General features: G+C 35.9%; 1 non-coding gene across 1 annotated transcript; it reads right to left on the reverse strand.

Annotated features, from left to right (window-relative positions):
• Positions 1-18,103: 18,103 nt before the first annotated feature.
• LOC145003696 (small nucleolar RNA R71) lies at positions 18,104-18,210 on the reverse strand. Its single transcript, XR_013662143.1, has one exon. It is a non-coding gene; the product is annotated as a small nucleolar RNA R71 (small nucleolar RNA).
• Between the last annotated feature and the right edge of the window lie 225 nt (positions 18,211-18,435).

Genomic DNA, 18,435 nt, shown 5'->3' on the forward strand with positions numbered 1-18,435 from the left:
ATTTGGAGGTTGGTAAAGCAAATTTGATTAGTAGATCAACTTCCCAAACCTTCAATGGACATTGATAATGGTTGCATTGGATACCCCGTAAAAGCACTCTCTTCCCAATTAAAATGGATTGGTCATAGTTAACTCGTTTAACCAAATGGTAAAGAAAAAGGCTAAGTTAGAGATTGTCTCATGTACCATTCCCAAACGGTCCATATGGTTCTATCGCCAAAAGGAAAGGGCATTGGTTGCGAAGCTGCCAAATTTACCTAAAAGATCATAAGGTTGGCTCTACTTCAGGTAAAGTCCATTATCTAACTCGATTAAGTTTCTATTATGAGATTCTTATTACATGATGTGACTGGGTCACATGTTGATGTTTTAAGAATCAAAGGATAAAAGTGAAGGAAACTCAAAGAAAGAGTATGCTGAATCTGATCGCAAAGATGGATTTCTATCAGTTCATTGAAGATCGGATTCTTGAGCTACTTCTTAGGAGTTATGATATATTGATTAGCAATAGATAACAACAAAGTTTTCATGTGCTTTTGCACTGTAAGCATAGTTTTTCCGCAAAGTTTTTAAAATAAAAGAAATCATTTTGATTTTATTTATTTTAAAATATCCTTACAATGGCATTTAAGAAAAAAAAATTGTTGCTTATATGATTCCGTTAATAGCAAGAATGGAAATACGAATTTGATTCTTTCATTTGTGGTAGTGTCTAAATTTACCAAATAAGGAAAGTTTATCTTCACCCAAGTTTCAATTGGACCGAAACTTGGAATCATGCAAGTTGTATAGTATGATGAATGAGAACTTTCAAGCATTGGAAAATTAAGACTAATTCCTTATTCACATGTATATGTGAGTCAAGTGAAGGACTAAGGGATCGAGTACACATTCTTGTTCACTGGTCAGGTCCACCACAAAAGATCGATAGGACTATTCATCATGATTTACTAAAGCTTAGTAAATATGGTTATACTTACAAGTTTAAGTGTAATTCTGATACATTGGAAAGGTTCCAATGTATGGCAGAGCGAATAAAAAGAATCAATTTAGGAAGAAGGATAAAAGTTTCTCAAATCTGAAAAGATGGGAGAGTACTTTAGTATCATGTTATGTGATCATCTTAATGATTAAGAGACCTTAACGCAATTCATCCTCTAAGTGCATTCTGATAGCTAAGAAGATGAGCTATGAATTGTTGAAGTGGTCAAATCAAGAAGATGATTCATACTTCATTCCAAAACAAGTCTTAAAGTCATACTCCAAGATTGTAAGTTGAGTGACATATCTTAAAAAAAAGGTTTAAAACACTAGTCAAATGTAAGAGTAAAAGTATCCTACTCTTGTACATTTGAAATTGGTAAGTTGTGATGTTTTGGATAAAACAAAGACCAAATAAGACCAATTGTGTGAAGTGTTTATCTTGGTAAATAATCTGCACTATCTCTTGAAAATTTGGCAAGATAGTCTTATATGTTAAGCGGATAGTGGGAGTCTTAAATACTCTGGAAAGAATCTAATAAAGAATAAAAAAAACCTATAGTTTAACACTAGCACACGACGTGAGGTTTGTAACCTATCATGTTGACATATTTCTATTTCTATGCCCATTCCAGTTAAATTTGGCTTTGCATATGAGTTCCTAGAGTTCTCAATTGGTTGCATAACAACTTGGAAGCAATGACAGGCCCTTGAGCTGCCAGGTGGCAAGAAAATAAGATTGAGTTCAACCCATATGAGTTTAGATTTGTCATTATCGTTGTCTTGTGACTATGGTTTTGACAATTCACATGGACACGAACACATAAACCATAAAATCTAAGGATCATAAGGTTTCTCTCTGATTCATGAAAATGATGGTGAGGAAACACTTCCACCAAGTAGATTTGAAGCGGATAGCAAAGATCTAAACAATTGAGACTATGATTACGGTATCCCTTTTCATAGTTCTAAAATTGTTTAGACACACCTGTGATTTATCTAAGATAAGGTATATGATTTTGATAAAGTCTTATCAAGGCAATCTCGTCTCAGAAATCTGAACTTTGGTAAGAAAGTCAGTAAAGTATTTACTTCTAGAAGTCCAACTGATTTCTGAGTACATGTAAAAGCTAGTGGGAGCATAAGTGTTATGCTAATAATCATCATGTTAGTGGGAGCATGATAATTATGATAAAGGTTGCAAGTTAGCAATGTTAATTATAGAAAACAAAAGTTTCAATTCGTGAGGTTGTAGGGGTTGGAAAAGTTGTTTTGTATAATTAAGGGAAAGGAAATTATACTTCATTTCAATTCTAAAAAGATTAGATTGAGGTTTTAATCATCTTTAGTCAAGGATAAATATGAATTTTGTGTTGGAATGGCTCAACATAAGGAAATTCTATATATGGGTCTATTATTTGCGTTCTAAAATTTGATTATGATTACGGCATCCCTTTTCATAATCTGAATTATGAGAACTTGGCAAATAGAAATATTGTAGCAAAAGACTGGTATAGAATCATGTCTTTATGTGAGACATCGTGTCCTATTTGCTTTGGGTACGGGATTGATTGCATGTGCTATAATATTCATCATTTCTACTTTTTCCAAGCATTAAGAGGGGAAAAGGCCTAGAATTGGATATGACTAAAGTGATTAAGCAATTGTCGAGGACAATCTAAGGTTTACCAAAGATTGGTTGCTCAGGGACAGTTGGAAGTATAATGTTAACTTTGGAAGGACCATATTGACATATTCTGAAAAGAGGCAACACTGGTTCAGAAATGATAGTCAATGAGAATATGGCATTGGCTCCATAGATAGAAGCAATCTATGTAAGATTAGAAAAACTTAATGTAAGAAGCATGTTCAAAGCAATGTACTTTGAATATGAGACTTTTTTTCCATGGAGTAGATCTTCATTGGAATACCCTGTAATGATTGTTGACAAGTCTTTGTGACTTTGTAAATGTTCATTACAAGAGGGTAGTGCATATAAGTTTAACAGTCTAACAGATTTCGATAAATGATAAGGATTTGGAATTCTTACATTGACGATAAGGATTTGGGAGTGTGAAATTAGAATCATTGAAATTATGTTCAATTGGTTTATTTCACAAAGTAAGGATCATAGACAAACATAGAGTGCATACTTTGTGTATGGCAATGTTATTGTTTAGAAAAACATAGTGTACATGCTTAGAACATGGGACAACTAGTGTTTGTAATTCAAATACAAAGTTGATAAAACCGAAAAAATGAATAAGGAGTAATCAATATTGTGATAAATAAAAAGTGTTATGTTTATATTCATAGGTTTTGATACCATAATAGATTCAATTATTCTTATGTTTCATTTTGCATGTTTTGACTTCCAAAATAAACTAGGTTATTCTTCCTAAATGACTAAGTTATTCAACCCATATACAGTCGGTCATATGTTGGAAGTAGATATGAACCAAGACTGTCAAGGGTTGGCTTGTAGAGGTCTAAGATGTTGGACAAAGTGGTGCTACAACACTCATGAGTGCTCATAAGTTCTGAGTATTGGATTCAACCCACACTCATTTGACTCACTTCATGGATTTTATCACGAGTGATCATGAGATGATAATATCTTATATTCTTCAAACCTAGAGATATGAGTTGTTAATATGAGTTGGTTATACATTGATTGCATGAAACCGCATTGGTAACTCGATGTTATAAAATGTGCCTTTGTGTATGATTCAACAAGTAGTAGCACAAGCCATATTAGTCGAAGTTTATCCATTCCTTTTACCTTCGGGATAAAAGTAATATATGTGGGCCCCTCGATTATTTAATGATGATACATGTGAGTGCTTGGCCAAGCCAAGATAGATTTGATTTGTTCAATCAGTCAGTCATCATGAATCGGAAATCGGGAAACAACAAATGGACAGAGAGAATGATTTATAATCCATGTCTCAGTCCATATGGTATCTAGAATGGAGGAATATATGATCCCTTATCTAATGGACAAGTCATTGACAATATCAGAGTTCAGTTAACAGATCAGAGTTTGACAGAAGCTTTTGAGAGCTATGATTGCTAGTCGGGTTTTGAAGTCATACTCAATAATAGTTTTAGACTTATCTAAGTGGGAGACTGTTAGAATAGTGTCTAATTCCATAACTAAAATTGGTAAGACTTGACCCGACCCGACATGGTCCATTTGGGTTGCATGGCATCGGGACAATTGGATAGACAAGATGAGGAAAAAGGATACTAGTGATTTATATTAATATATTATAAGTTCTAATATATTAATATATAATCATATTATTTAATTAGTATTGATCAAGAATTAATATATAATTAATTAAGTGATCAAAAGGAACCAATTGAATATGGACTCTTAGATATATATGTGTGATGGGCCAAGTTCAATTAGGTTGGGCTAAGCTTTCATGGATAGTCCATCGAGTATTTAACCCATGGATCATATGAAATGAATGGTCATGGGTTTAACCCTAGTCTCCGCACTATATAAAGATGTCCTTGGTTGGTGAAATTTGGACTAGTGTGTGTACACAAAAGGGCAAGGCCGATTTCACTAGAGAGAACCAAAGTATTGATATGGGCTTATTTAGTCATAGAAATCATTCATTATTTTATTAATTATTGTTTATTTTATATCATTTTATAGACAAAAGGTACTTAATTAGCTTAATATTTCAATTTCAGCAATAAAAGACATGCTTGGATGAAAAAGGAAGAGGATTGAGTGATTGGAAGTTTGGAGATCAAGGATTAAAGGAAGAAGCTAAATAATAGAAGAAACTCGACGAGTTTTTAGCATAAACTCGATGAGTTTATTAGAATATTCTAGATTTAAGGATGCCTTGCCGTACACGCTGAACGCGCGAATTATTAAAGAAACTCGTCGAGTTATTCTCAAAAACTCGACGAGTTGGGTCGATTTTTGGAAACTATAAATAGATAACTTATAGGCTCGAAAACCTAACTTTTGCTGGAGGCTAGCTGCGACTTTTGAAGACCAGAAGGGTTCTTGGAGCTGCTATTTTCGAGATTTCAACATAAGAGACAATTTCAAAGAGAATCAAAGGCAAATAATCATTCTTCTTTTCTTAATCTTTGTTTTGAACCATGTTTGAATCATTAGATTTTGATTTTAGGTTATTACTTGTTTTAGATATGAGATAAAAGCTTTTTACTTATGTTTGGATGAGATAATCTTATGAATATGGTTTGATTGAGTGGTTGAATTGATATTAATTTGGTTATTCATCTTGTTAAGCTTATTAAAGTTCCTTATGTATTGATGATAAATGTTTTTAGTTAACAAATAAGTGATTGAGTTGCATGAATATCTTCTTGATTACTTGATTCATATAGTTTTATGAATATAAGATTATATGCCTAGGAATAGTGAATATGAAACTAGGGTTAACTATAAAATGTGTAATTCAATGTGTGAGCATGTGTGATGAACAACCATACATGAGTTGCTTGAATTGAACAAATTTAATTAACTATTGTTATAAGTCTTGCTTGATACGAACTGAACACTAGGAAACTTGTTAATTTAATCACTTGATCACTGTTTGAATTAACTTGTCTACTAAAGGATTGGTAATAATGAACATCAACCCAATCATATTAGGAATCGGTAACCATTGACATATTAATTCATTGCATTTGCCACGAAATCAACCATAGGAATAAGTGAATCGAATCTAAACAGAAGTCTCTTTTATCATTGAATCTAGTTGTCTTTTCTTGTTCTTCTTAGTTGTTAATTGTCTTTGTTTGAAAGTTAATTGATTGATTAAGTTTCTAGTCTTGCAAAACTAGAGAAAACCCCCCTCTTTTATTAATTGTTTTTAGTTAGGTAATACTAGTATTTAATTTGATTGTTACCGTTCCCTGTGTTCGATACCCTACTTGCTTAAACTAAACTACTATCGATAGGTACACTGCCTCTATGTGTTTGTTTACATTTGAGTTTGTTAGGATTAAAACTAGTTTGTTTAACACACATCAAGTTTTTGGCACCGTTGCCGGGGAACGGTTCTAATAGTTAATTTTATTTGCTAGTGTTATCGATCCTTTGTGTGATATTAATCTCATATAAAGTTACACATTTTCTGTTTTAATTTTTTATTATAGTATTATGTATTTTCCAAATCTCGATGCTTTTGATGCTTTTCTTGAGGAAGTAGTACAAGAAATTGAGCAATAAGATGAGGAATATGACTTAGATGATGGTTTGAAGGAATTTAGAAGATGGTTAGATAACATCTTGCCTAATGAAAAAGAGCAATCTTAGTTACAAGAGATAGAGTTAAAAGATGAAGAATTTAATCCAGAAAGAGATTTGGAGGAGCTGGAAAGATTGCTAGCAGAAGGGTTAGATGAAGAACATGAACAAGCTGAGTTGCAGGAACCAAGCCGTGGTTTGACCATTATCATGACATGGCCCCCTATTTTCCCAGATTGTGTTTCGAAGCATGGGGTGATGACTCCAACTTTGCAGAAAGTTCTGAAATGCAATCCATTTCTAATTAGTATCCAACCGGTCCCAACCCTTATCAAGATTCTTGGGTTTTATATATTCAAGCTCGTTTGGCCAATTATAGAAGCAAGGAGCCAAATTTTACAAATTGGTCCACCAAAGAAGATATTCAATGCAAGGGATGGATTGGAATTAAGTTTATTGGAAGTTCATTAAGTTGAGAGTCCAGCTAAAGACTCACACAAAAAGAAGCGCGTGCGGGAGGCAACCTGTCATTAGAGTTTGCTTTTCTTTTTCTTTCTAAACTTCTAGTAATTTAGGATTTTATTTGGTGTGTTTTCCTTTTATTACTTTTTGTTTGTTTCTTTTGTTGTTCTCAGAATATATGTTGAGGGAGAGAATGAAAGAATATAACGTGAGGGGTATGAAGTGAGACCGAGTCTAAAACGAGAAGAGTGAGAGGATTACATTTATTCACAAGAGTGGTGAACAAAAGAACTAAAAAGATATGTTATGCTGTAGAAGAATGAAGGGAAATACTGCCATAATCATTCCCTTCAAAACCATAATCAAAAAATATGAAGTTGGGGAATATGTTGTTCACAGAGAGAAAAACTCGTTGAGTTATTTAAAGAAACTCGACGAGTTCCTTCGAAGAATCCAGAATCTGAAGTTTTCAAGTTCACTTTATTCTCGGCGAGTTGGTGGCATATCTTACCTTTGAGTTGGTGATTTGACTACAATTTAAGGAGGCAATTGGCTGTGCTATCAATGACTATTTTCTGAGCAATTTCCAACATTTTTTTCCTCTATATTTTGGAGCATAACCACACGAGATTTGACACCCAAGGCGTAGATGAGCTGTTCCCATGTCCAAAGTCAGCTGAAGAAGGAGCTCAAAAGAAGAATATCAACATCGCAACTTCTATCCCAAGGGAGTCTGTTCCAATTCTCTCTTTACTTTTATGTTCTATATCATGCATAACATGCAATGGGGACATTGCATAAATTAAGTGTGGGGTAGGGGGTTGATTACATTAGTTATATTATAATCCTAGGTTTAATTTTTTTTTTTTTTAAATTGCATAAAAATTGCTACGGCCTAATTTAGAAAATTTTGGTAAAGTAATTAGGATTCCATGCTAGTATTGTGTTTGATGATTCTATGAAGACCAAAACAGTGCATTTGTGGCCCCCTTTATTCTACTGAAATCATGGGACAAAAACACAACCTCGCTTAGTTTGAAGATCGCAACATGTTTAGCATCGTGTACCAGAAATGTATCCAGGAAAACTTAAGTAGTCATTGCACACTAGACTAATGCCTTTAACCAATAAAGTATGAAGTTAAATTCCCTTGCTTAAGCATATGTTTTTCTAGTTTTTTAGTTTTGAGTGGAAAAAGTGGTTGAAAAAAAAAAAGAGTGATGAAATGTTTGAATAAAGAATCTACAAAGCTATGAAGACAAAGAAGAATACATTGAAGAAAAGCTACAAAGTATAAAAGATTCAATCAAAAGTAGTATTTATTTTTATTGTAATAGTCTTTTCTAGGTTATTTTATCATATGTATGCTTGGGGATTTAACCAAAAATGACTTGAGGTTAAGAAAGTTTTATGGGGATGGATTCGGAGGGATGCATAAAATGAGCGTTATTCAAAAGAAGTGGGCGAGTGTTTATGAGGATTGTAAGTATTTAGAATTGAGGGGGGTCCTTAGGAGAAATTTTAGACACAAATGCATGCGTTGCAGTCTTGGCATAATGGTTGGGCACGATTGGGATTGTCTTATGTGGTATTAGTGTGCTAAAATTCGGTTTTGCTTGGGGGCAAGCAAAAGTCAAGTGTGGGGTATTTTGATATGGGCTTATTTAGTCATAGAAATCATTCATTATTTTATTAATTATTGTTGATTTTATATCATTTTATGGACAAAAGGTACTTAATTAGCTTAATATTTCAATTTCAGCAATAAAAGACATGCTTGGATGAAAAAGGAAGAGGATTGGGTGATTGGAAGCTTAGAGATCAAGGATTAAAGGAAGAAGCTAAATAAAAGAAGAAACTCGACGAGTTTTTAGCATAAACTCGACGAGTTTATTAGAATATTCTAGATTTAAGGATGCCTTGCCGTACACGCTGAACGCGCGAATTATTAAAGAAACTCGTCAAGTTATTCTCAAAAACTCGACGAGTTGGGTCGATTTTTGGAAACTATAAATAGATAACTTATAGGCCCAAAAACCTAACTTTTGCTGGAGGCTAGCTGCGACTTTTGAAGACCAGAAGGGTTCTTGGAGCTACTATTTTCGAGATTTCAACATAAGAGACAATTTCAAAGAGAATCAAAGGCAAATAATCATTCTTCTTTTCTTAATCTTTGTTGGGATTGAAACCCTAATTGAGATTTGATGAACAAGATGCGGAAAATAAGAACAAACACAAATATGAAGATTATATCGAATGATCACTCGATTTATTGAAATATGAGGAATGAATTACACTTAAAGTATAGACTAAAGAATCTAACACTACATAAGAAACCTCACGTGGCGGCTACATTTTGCCTCACACTCTTAACCCTAATTATGAATAATACATGACTATTTATAGGGAAAAGACAAGTCTTGGGCTTTTAACCTAGAATTCATCAAAGGGGCCCATTGCCATCATCCATGGAGTGCTTTGAAACCCTACAATCTCCCCCTCAAAGTATGGAATGGATGACAATGCTTTAACTTCCAAAACAAGCACCTAGCAAATAAAAAAATCTGCAACGAGGAATATATGAAGCAATCCACGAATCTTGATTCTTCAATAGTCTTCAAACACGGGCTCTAGGATATATAAATCAAGCACTGAAGTAATGTCTTTAAACTTCATTTTCGAATGTAATCCCAAAGAATCTTCATGAAAACCAAACCCGCCATAAAAACCCATTTCAGAACAAAGAAACTGAATCACTTCTTGTCTTTGAAGAGCTCCCCCTCCAAGTCACAACGATCTTCAAATAAGCTAATGATATAAGCCATCAAAAAATATCATGTAACAACCCAAACTTTAAGATTCGTAACGCCACTTGATTGAGAAAATACAAGAAGTCGAAGATATAACAAGTCCTTAGCAGAGCTCGATGAAAAACTTCTGCTGTAAAGGATACTTCTCTGTAAAAACCTTAGTAGAGCTCGATGAAGAACTTCTGTTGTAAAAGCTACCTTCATAATTCTCCCACAAGCTTTATCAAAAATCTTCAACTTTGAAAAGTCACAAATCCAATTTCGAATGGCCATACCAAATTCTCCCCCGATTTATAATCAAAAACATGATTATAAAGCCTTCAAATGGTCATGAGAATGATCTTGAATGGATAAAAATTTACTAAGCTCCCCCGTGACAAAATGATATTAACGATGAAGTATAGAATCCGAAAAAGTCGTGAAAATTTGACATTATCACGAAAAACGACTTTCCGAACCGCCAAGACTTGATGGAATCATTATTTTTCTGTTCACGAAAAAAATATGAGCGTTGAAAAATCCAAAACTGTTCACCAGCCCTTAAAATTGCAAATTTTTCGAAAAATGGGCTGAAATTGTCACTTGCTGAAAATAGGGACTGAAATTGTAATACTGCATCAATACTCCCCTTAATTTCTGACAAAATCTGGAAATCGTCCATAATCGCCAAGATGTGAAAACAATAGGGACCAGAAGTGTCATTTCGTTGAAGTTTCAGGGACCATTAATGTAACTTGATATCTTCTTCCCCAATTTAGATGCTGATAAAAGGAATGCGCGACTGGAACAAATGCTACAGATCATACTTTCGTTTCAAGTACAAGCAGCCGAACCTAAGTTCGTTTCAAGACCACCATTTATTCATGCGAACCTGATTTAAAGAACCGAACGTTCGGTTCGTTTCTTATTTTCATATCAAGCTTCATCAAGCGAAACTCCTTTCGCTTTCGGTTCATCCTAGTCCCAGCATAAACACGCGAATCCAAGATCGAGGTTCGTTCTAGTAGCTACCAAAGCGAATCTCCCTCCTTTCGTTCCAAGTGCTAACAAATGACCCCAAGTTTATTTCACGTTCGTTTTGAGCACAAGCCTTCATACCGAGCCCTGAGTTCTGAACACCAAGAATCTCACCCAAAGCGAACCAATTTCAAACACGAACCCAATGTTAGATCGAGGTTCGTTCCAATTCCGTTGATTATACCCCAAGGTGAGTCTCTATTCCCAGGTTCGCTTATTGTTCTCACTGTACATTCTCTTCAAGACCTTTGGTTCCAATTTTTAACAAGCGAACCCAAGATCATTCTAGGCTCGTTCCAACTCCATCAATCAAAGCGAATCCACATCAACGAACGTCAGACCTTTTGCTCCGAATTAGTCACACAGATGTTCGTTCGATCGTTCACAGGTAAGGTAATTTTGACCTTCGTTTGATAATTGTTCTTCTCAATTGATTTCCAATTCCAGTTTCATTCGTTCACAGTGAACATCATCAATTTTGACTAACGTTTGCACCTGTTACGATTTCATTCCGATAAACTCTCAAATCCGATTCGTTCTCAGTGAGTTCAATGGAACCAAAGATTTTGCATTACCATTCCATCTAGTTCCGATAGATGCCATCCAACATCACAACTTTGAAACCAAATTCTGAGAAATTGGTACCGACTCCGAGATCTGTATTCTAATTGCAAAAGCCATCTGTTCTGATTACAAGCTAATCTCTGATTGGTGATTTGAGTTCCGTGAAAATCACAAGTCATTTCCAGATCGAATGTGTTTTTCATTTAAAATAGCAAACTTCCTTCAATGGTTCATCAATGTACCCAGAAACTCATGAACAACAATCAATAAAAAAAACTTGAAATCAAAAGGAATCGATTCATGAGTCGATAATCACGACACGGATGTTGAAATTCATAATCACGAATGATTGAATTTAAGCACAGAACAAAAACGCAAACGGAAATGGAGACATAGATGTAATATTAGGGCCACATAAAACTGGATCGTGATTTACCATATGGACGAGGAATAGTGAATTGACCAAAAGATTGGGCCAGATTGAAAGAATTTACGAACAGATCCAATTAGGTCAAAACAGAGTAATAAAACCGATGAATTGATTCAATATGAACAGAAGAATGAATCGAAAAATACCAGATGAACAGTATATATCTCCATGAACAGTAACTTGTACAAAAATCTTGATTCCATACCGCCAAAACACCAATAATCTTCAATATATGTGCAGAAAATCACCAAATCAAGAACCGATACTTCAAAAATCCATAGATCTTCAAAGACCCGCTCTGATACCACTTGTTGGGATTAAAACCCTAATTGAGATTTGATGAACAAGATGCGGAAAATAAGAACAAACACAAATATGAAGATTATGTCGAATGATCACTCGATTTATTGAAATATGAGGAATGAATTACACTTAAAGTATAGACTAAAGAATCTAACACTACATAAGAAACCTCACGTGGCGGCTACATTTTGCCTCACACTCTTAACCCTAATTATGAATAATACATGACTATTTATAGGGAAAAGACAAGTCTTGGGCTTTTAACCTAGAATTCATCAAAGGGGCACATTGCCATCATCCATGGAGTGCTTTGAAACCCTACAATCTTTGTTTTGAACCATGTTTGAATCATTAGATTTTGATTTTAGGTTATTACTTGTTTTAGATATGAGATAAAAGCTTTTTACTTCTGTTTGGATGAGATAATCTTATGAATATGGTTTGATTGAGTGGTTGAATTGATATTAATTTGGTTATTCATCTTGTTAAGCTTATTAAAGATCCTTATGTATTGATGATAAATGTTTTTAGTTAACAAATAAGTGATTGAGTTGCATGAATATCTTCTTGATTACTTGATTCATATAGTTTTATGAATATAAGATTGTATGCCTAGGAATAGTGAATATGAAACTAGGGTTAACTATAAAATGTGTAATTCAATGTGTGAGCATGTGTGATGAACAACCATACATGAGTTGATTGAATTGAACAAATTTAATTAACTATTGTTATAAGTCTTGCTTGATACGAACTGAACACTAGGAAACTTGTTAATTTAATCACTTGATCACTGTTTGAATTAACTTGTCTACTAAAGGATTGGTAATAATGAACATCAACCCAATCATATTAGGAATCGGTAACCATTGACATATTAATTCATTGCATTTGCCACGAAATCAACCATAGGAATAAGTGAATCGAATCTAAACAGAAGTCTCTTTTATCATTGAATCTAGTTGTCTTTTCTTGTTCTTCTTAGTTGTTAATTGTCTTTGTTTGAAAGTTAATTGATTGATTAAGTTTCTAGTCTTGCAAAACTAGAGAAAACCCCCCTCTTTTATTAATTGTTTTTAGTTAGGTAATACTAGTATTTAATTTGATTGTTACCGTTCCCTGTGTTCGATACCCTACTTGCTTAAACTAAACTACTATCGATAGGTACACTGCCTCTATGTGTTTGTTTACATTTGAGTTTGTTAGGATTAAAACTAGTTTGTTTAACACACATCAAGTTTTTGGCACCGTTGCCGGGGAACGGTTCTAATAGTTAATTTTATTTGCTAGTGTTATCGATCCTTTGTGTGATATTAATCTCATATAAAGTTACACATTTTCTGTTTTAATTTTTTATTATAGTATTATGTATTTTCCAAATCTCGATGCTTTTGATGCTTTTCTTGAGGAAGTAGTACAAGAAATTGAGCAATAAGATGAGGAATATGACTTAGATGATGGTTTGAAGGAATTTAGAAGATGGTTAGATAACATCTTGCCTAATGAAAAAGAGCAATCTTAGTTACAAGAGATAGAGTTAAAAGATGAAGAATTTAATCCAGAAAGAGATTTGGAGGAGAATTGGAAGATAGAGAAGATTCAGGGACAGTATCCTTTGTTTGTTAAGGATAGTCGTGGCCTTTTGACCCAGTGTAGCAGAGTGTGGGTACCGATGACTGGAGGAGTGAGACAAAGGATATTAGAGGAGGCACACAAGTCCAAGTTCTCTAGTCATCCAAGGGTTACAAAAATGTATAGAGACTTGAGACTAAGTTATTGGTGGCCCTGCATGAAGCGGGAGATCACCTGGTTTGTGGAGCGATGCTTGACCTGCATGAAGGTCAAGGCCGAGCATCAGCGGCCTCATGATAAGGTACAGCCGCTACCCATTCCCATGTGGAAATGGGAAGAGATCACTATGGACTTCATCACCATGTTACGGAGGACGAAGAGGGGCGTAGATGCCATATGGGTGATCGTGGACAGATTGACAAAGGGTTCCCATTTCATTCCGATTTCTGAGAGTATATCCACGGAGAAGTTAGCGTACATTTATGTACGGGAGGTGGTGGCTAGACACAGGATGCCAATGTTGGTAGTCTCTGACAGGGATGTTCGATTTACATCCAGGTTCTGGAAGAATTTCCACGAGGAACTGAGCACTCAGCTACATTTCAGCATGACATACTACCCCCAGACCGATGGCCATAGCGAGAGGACGATCTAGACATTAGAGGACATGCTTAGAGCATGTGTATTGGATTTTGGAGGGAGTTGGGACACATACCACCCATTGGTAGAATTTTCGTACAATAACAGTTATAATGCCAGTATCGACTAAGCTCCATTCAAGATGTTATATGGTCGGAGGTGCAGGACTCCGGTTTGTTAGGAGGAGGTTGGGCACCGGGTTATGGGGAGCACTAAGGTATTGATCAAGACTACCGAGTTGATTCAAAAGGTGAGCGACCAGATGCGGGTAGCGCAAAGCCTTCAGAAAGTTATGCTGACCGACGACGATCAAATATCGAGTTCCAGGTGGGGGACTTTGTGCTATTGAAAGTGTCGCCCTGAAAGGGGATCATCAAATTTCGAAAGAGGGGCAAGCTAGGGCCTCGGTTCATAAGCTTGTTCAGGATCACGGCTCGGGTGGGCAAGTTGGCATATCTCTTGGATATTCTAGAGGAGCTTAGTCAGATTCACAACACCTTCCACGTGTCTCAGCTTCGGAAGTGTTACACTGACGAGTCCACAATCATTTCGTTGGAAGATATTCAGGTTGATAAGGGATTGAACTACGTCGAGAGCCGGTTGCCATATTTGATAGGAAGACAAAGGGTCTTCGGAATAAGGAGGTGAAGCTGGTAAATGTGCAATGGCAGCACCGAAGAGGATCCGAATGGACTTATGAGACGGAGGAGAAGATGCGGGAGCATTATCCCAATCTATTCACATCTACGGACTTCGAGGATGAAGTCTAGTTCACGTGGGGGAGAGTTGTAACACTCTAAATCAGGTATTACTTTGAAACCCTTGAAGAAATTTAATTTGAGCAGAATAGCCCCTTAAGTACGCTAGGAGTACTTTTGAGTACGCTTAGCGTACTATGCAACGTTGATCGTGGAGGGGCAGCACGTACGTTGGGCGTACTTGTCGGATGTCCAAAACCCTAAATTTCGGACTTGAGGCCTATTTAAACGTCCTTAAGACCCTTGGACTTTAACCCTAGAGAGCCTCCAGAACCTTATTTCCCCCTTCTACTCCAGAGAGTGTTGTGAGATCATTTTTTAGCTTAGAAAGTGCATTTGTGGCCATTTTTAGTATCCATTCAAGAAGGAGAAGTTGTCAAGCAAGCTCGGAGTGACTTTGGGCTTTAAGAATCTGCATCTAGATCGCCTTGAGGAGCTTCTAGAGGTATAAAGTTTGGATCTTTCCATCTTATTCATTAGATCTAGTTATGGTTTTCTAGTTTGGTCCCTTTTGTTGGTTTTGGATCTCTTCTTTTGAGTTGAGCAACTCCAGAGGTTGGAAAGGCTAGATCTGAGGTCCTTTAGTCCATTTACAACATAACAATGAAGTCTTGATGGGTGTTGTGACCTCATGCATGGATTAGGAACCTTAAAAAGGTCGTAATGGGGTTGTTGGGAACATATGAGACATGCAAAGGCATAAATTTGCCAACTTTATGCCCTAGGTCGTCTTAATAAGCTTAGATCTGACTTTTGGACATAAGAGAATCGAGCATTAAGCACTTAATGTGAGAAGTGCTTAATTTGTTAGTACGTTGGGCATAACCAAGCATACACAACACGTAAGGCCCAGAGACTGAGTACGTTACGCGTACCAGGGTGGTACGCTAAGCGTACGCACAACAGATGGGCTTCAATTTCATTTTGGGCCTTTGAAATGTTGGGCCTAAATTGGTCATTGGGCATTGATATGTGCATATTTAGTGTGTATTAAGTATAGTTTTTTATTCATATATTAGCTAAATTATCGCATATTATGGACAAAAGGTACTTAAAAGTGTTAAATTATGTTTTTCAGTCCAAAGATGAAGCTCGGAAGCAAAAGGAAGCAGGAGAAGCGGTTAGGAGCTCGAGAATGGAATGAAGAAGAAAAACACTAAAAAAGGCATCCAGTCGTCGAGTCAGATAGCCTAGTCGACGAGTCCGGTCGAGGAATCAGAAGGATAATGACTCGGAATTCCAGATAGTTATCGCAATACGGGGAATGTGAGAGGGACTCGACGAGTCACCACTTGACTCGACGAGTCGAATCGCTTATTTAAATATAACTCCACAGATCGATTGGAGGGAGTTCTGGGACGATTCAGAAGTGTTTTGCTGCGATTAAGAAGCCAGAAGAACCCTAGAAGTCGACAAAGAAAGCTAGAATTCAATTCCGGGAGTAATTAAGGCACAATTTCATCATTCTACTTATTCTTTTGTTTTAGCAATATGATTAAGCAACTTGACTTTGTTTGTTTGCTGTTATTTACTTTAATTATGAACTAAAACCTTTAGACTTCTGTTTGGGGATACAAAGTTGACAATATGGTTTGATTGATTGGTAGGATTAATTCCAAGTTGGTGAATTTTTGTTATTTTAGCTTGCTAAAGAACCTTGTGCGTGAATAATAATTAATTTTCTGTTAATAGGAAGATAATTGATTAGCATGAACATCTATTGATTATCAACCTCATATGATATGTGACCACTATACTATATGTCTAGGATTAATGAATATGAAACTAGAATTAATAAGAAAATTGGGTAAATTCATGTGCAAGCTTGTAAGATGACCATCAAACAAGAGGTTAATTAAACATAATAAATTAATTAGCTATTGCAAGTCTAACTTAACCCGAATAATTAATCTAGTAAATATAATTAAATTAAGCAATTGGCCACTGTTTGAGTTAGTTTATTTGCTAAGGATTAGGGTAGTGAACATGAACCTAATCACTTGAATCGGTAACCAACGAAAGAATTAATCCATTGCACTATTACCTTAAAATCAACCATAGAGTTAACTGAGTTGAACTAAACAGAAGTTCCTTTCCAATTGTTGAATCTAGTTAAATCGTTATTTTCTAGTCTTAAATTAGTTATAGTTAGTAAGTTTCTAGTCTTGTAAAACTAGAGAAAACCCCCCATTTCTTAATCAACTTAGATAGAATTAGTTTTTAATTTAATTTTCCGTTCCCTGTGTTCGATACCCTGCTTATTTAGCTATACCACAATTGATAGGTTCACTGTCTTTTGTGTGTTATTTGATAATTAAAGTAGGTTTAAAACTAAGTGAGTTTAGACACATCAAGTTTTTGGCGCCGTTGCCGGGGAACGGTTCTTAAATTAGCATTAAAATTCTAATTCAATCGATCCTTTGTGTAAGATTCATCTTACACAAAGTTAATTTCTGTTTTTTTTTTAGGTAAAAAAAAATAATAATTAAAAAAAAAAAAAAAAAAAAAAAAAAAAAAAAACCTTATTTTACCTTGGACTCGCCGAGTGCATTCGCCCGGACTCGGCGAGTACGACGCTGAATCAGATTTAATTTTTTGTTCTTTTTTACGCATTTTGTTTTATTTTTTTTTGTTTTGTTTGCAGTTGTTCATGACCCGAGGATCTGATACGCCTCTGGTTCCCCCTCTTGAAGATCCGGAAACCGCATTAAGAAGAAACAAAGGCAAAACCGTTGGAGAATCCGCTTCTTCAAAGAACTCACCACTCAAAAACCTCAAATCCGTTTTTAGCAAGAAAAGGAGCAGCAAATCAGGAGCATCCAGTGCATCGTTGACAATCGAAGACCCGATTCAAAAAGACACCGAGTACGAGACCGAGGAAGAAAACGAGCCCACATACGAGCACACATCCGAGTTTGAAGACGATTTAGCCACCGCTATGGCTAATATTGATGAAATCCCCATGGGGGAATGAAAGAAAAGGATGCGTGATGACACCGGCCCGGGATTTGTGCAACCCGCAATTCCCGCAACCGCTACTTTTGAGCTAAAGGGCCATATTCTCGCTCAACTCAAGGAGATTCCTTTTCACGGGAGAGATCACGAAGACGCCTATAAGCACTTGGATGAAGTAAATGATGTGGCAGATTACTTCAATGTACCCAATGTGCCTCGCAAGATCCAGCTACTACGCATGCTTCCTGTCACATTTAAAGGAGCTGCAAAAGATTGGTTAAAGTCACTCCCTCCCGGATCGGTCACCACATGGGCCAAGATGAAAGAAGAGTTCATAGACCATTTTTGCCCACCTTCCAAGATAGCCAAGCTAAAGAAAGCCATTGCCAACTTTGAGCAACAACCTGGAGAATCTCTTTATGAAGCTTGGGAAAGGTACAAAAGCCTACTTAGAAATTTCCCACACCATGACCTTAATAGCCAACAAGAGGTCTCCATCTTTTATGATGGAGTAAATGTCACCACAAGGCAATTACTCGATTCACAAGGCCCACTCACTTGAAAGCCGCCTCCGGAAATAAAGGAGTTAATTGAAGAATTCTCCAAGCATTCTAGAGAATACCACAATCCGAGGAACGAAGTGAGTCGTGGAGCAATGAACTCGGTTAACGATAGCATGGCGGCGGTAATAGCTAAACT

Source organism: Lactuca saligna, chromosome 6, assembly GCF_052625555.1.
Source record: "Lactuca saligna cultivar CGN05327 chromosome 6, ASM5262555v1, whole genome shotgun sequence".
In the NCBI taxonomy this organism is placed as follows: Eukaryota; Viridiplantae; Streptophyta; class Magnoliopsida; order Asterales; family Asteraceae; genus Lactuca; species Lactuca saligna.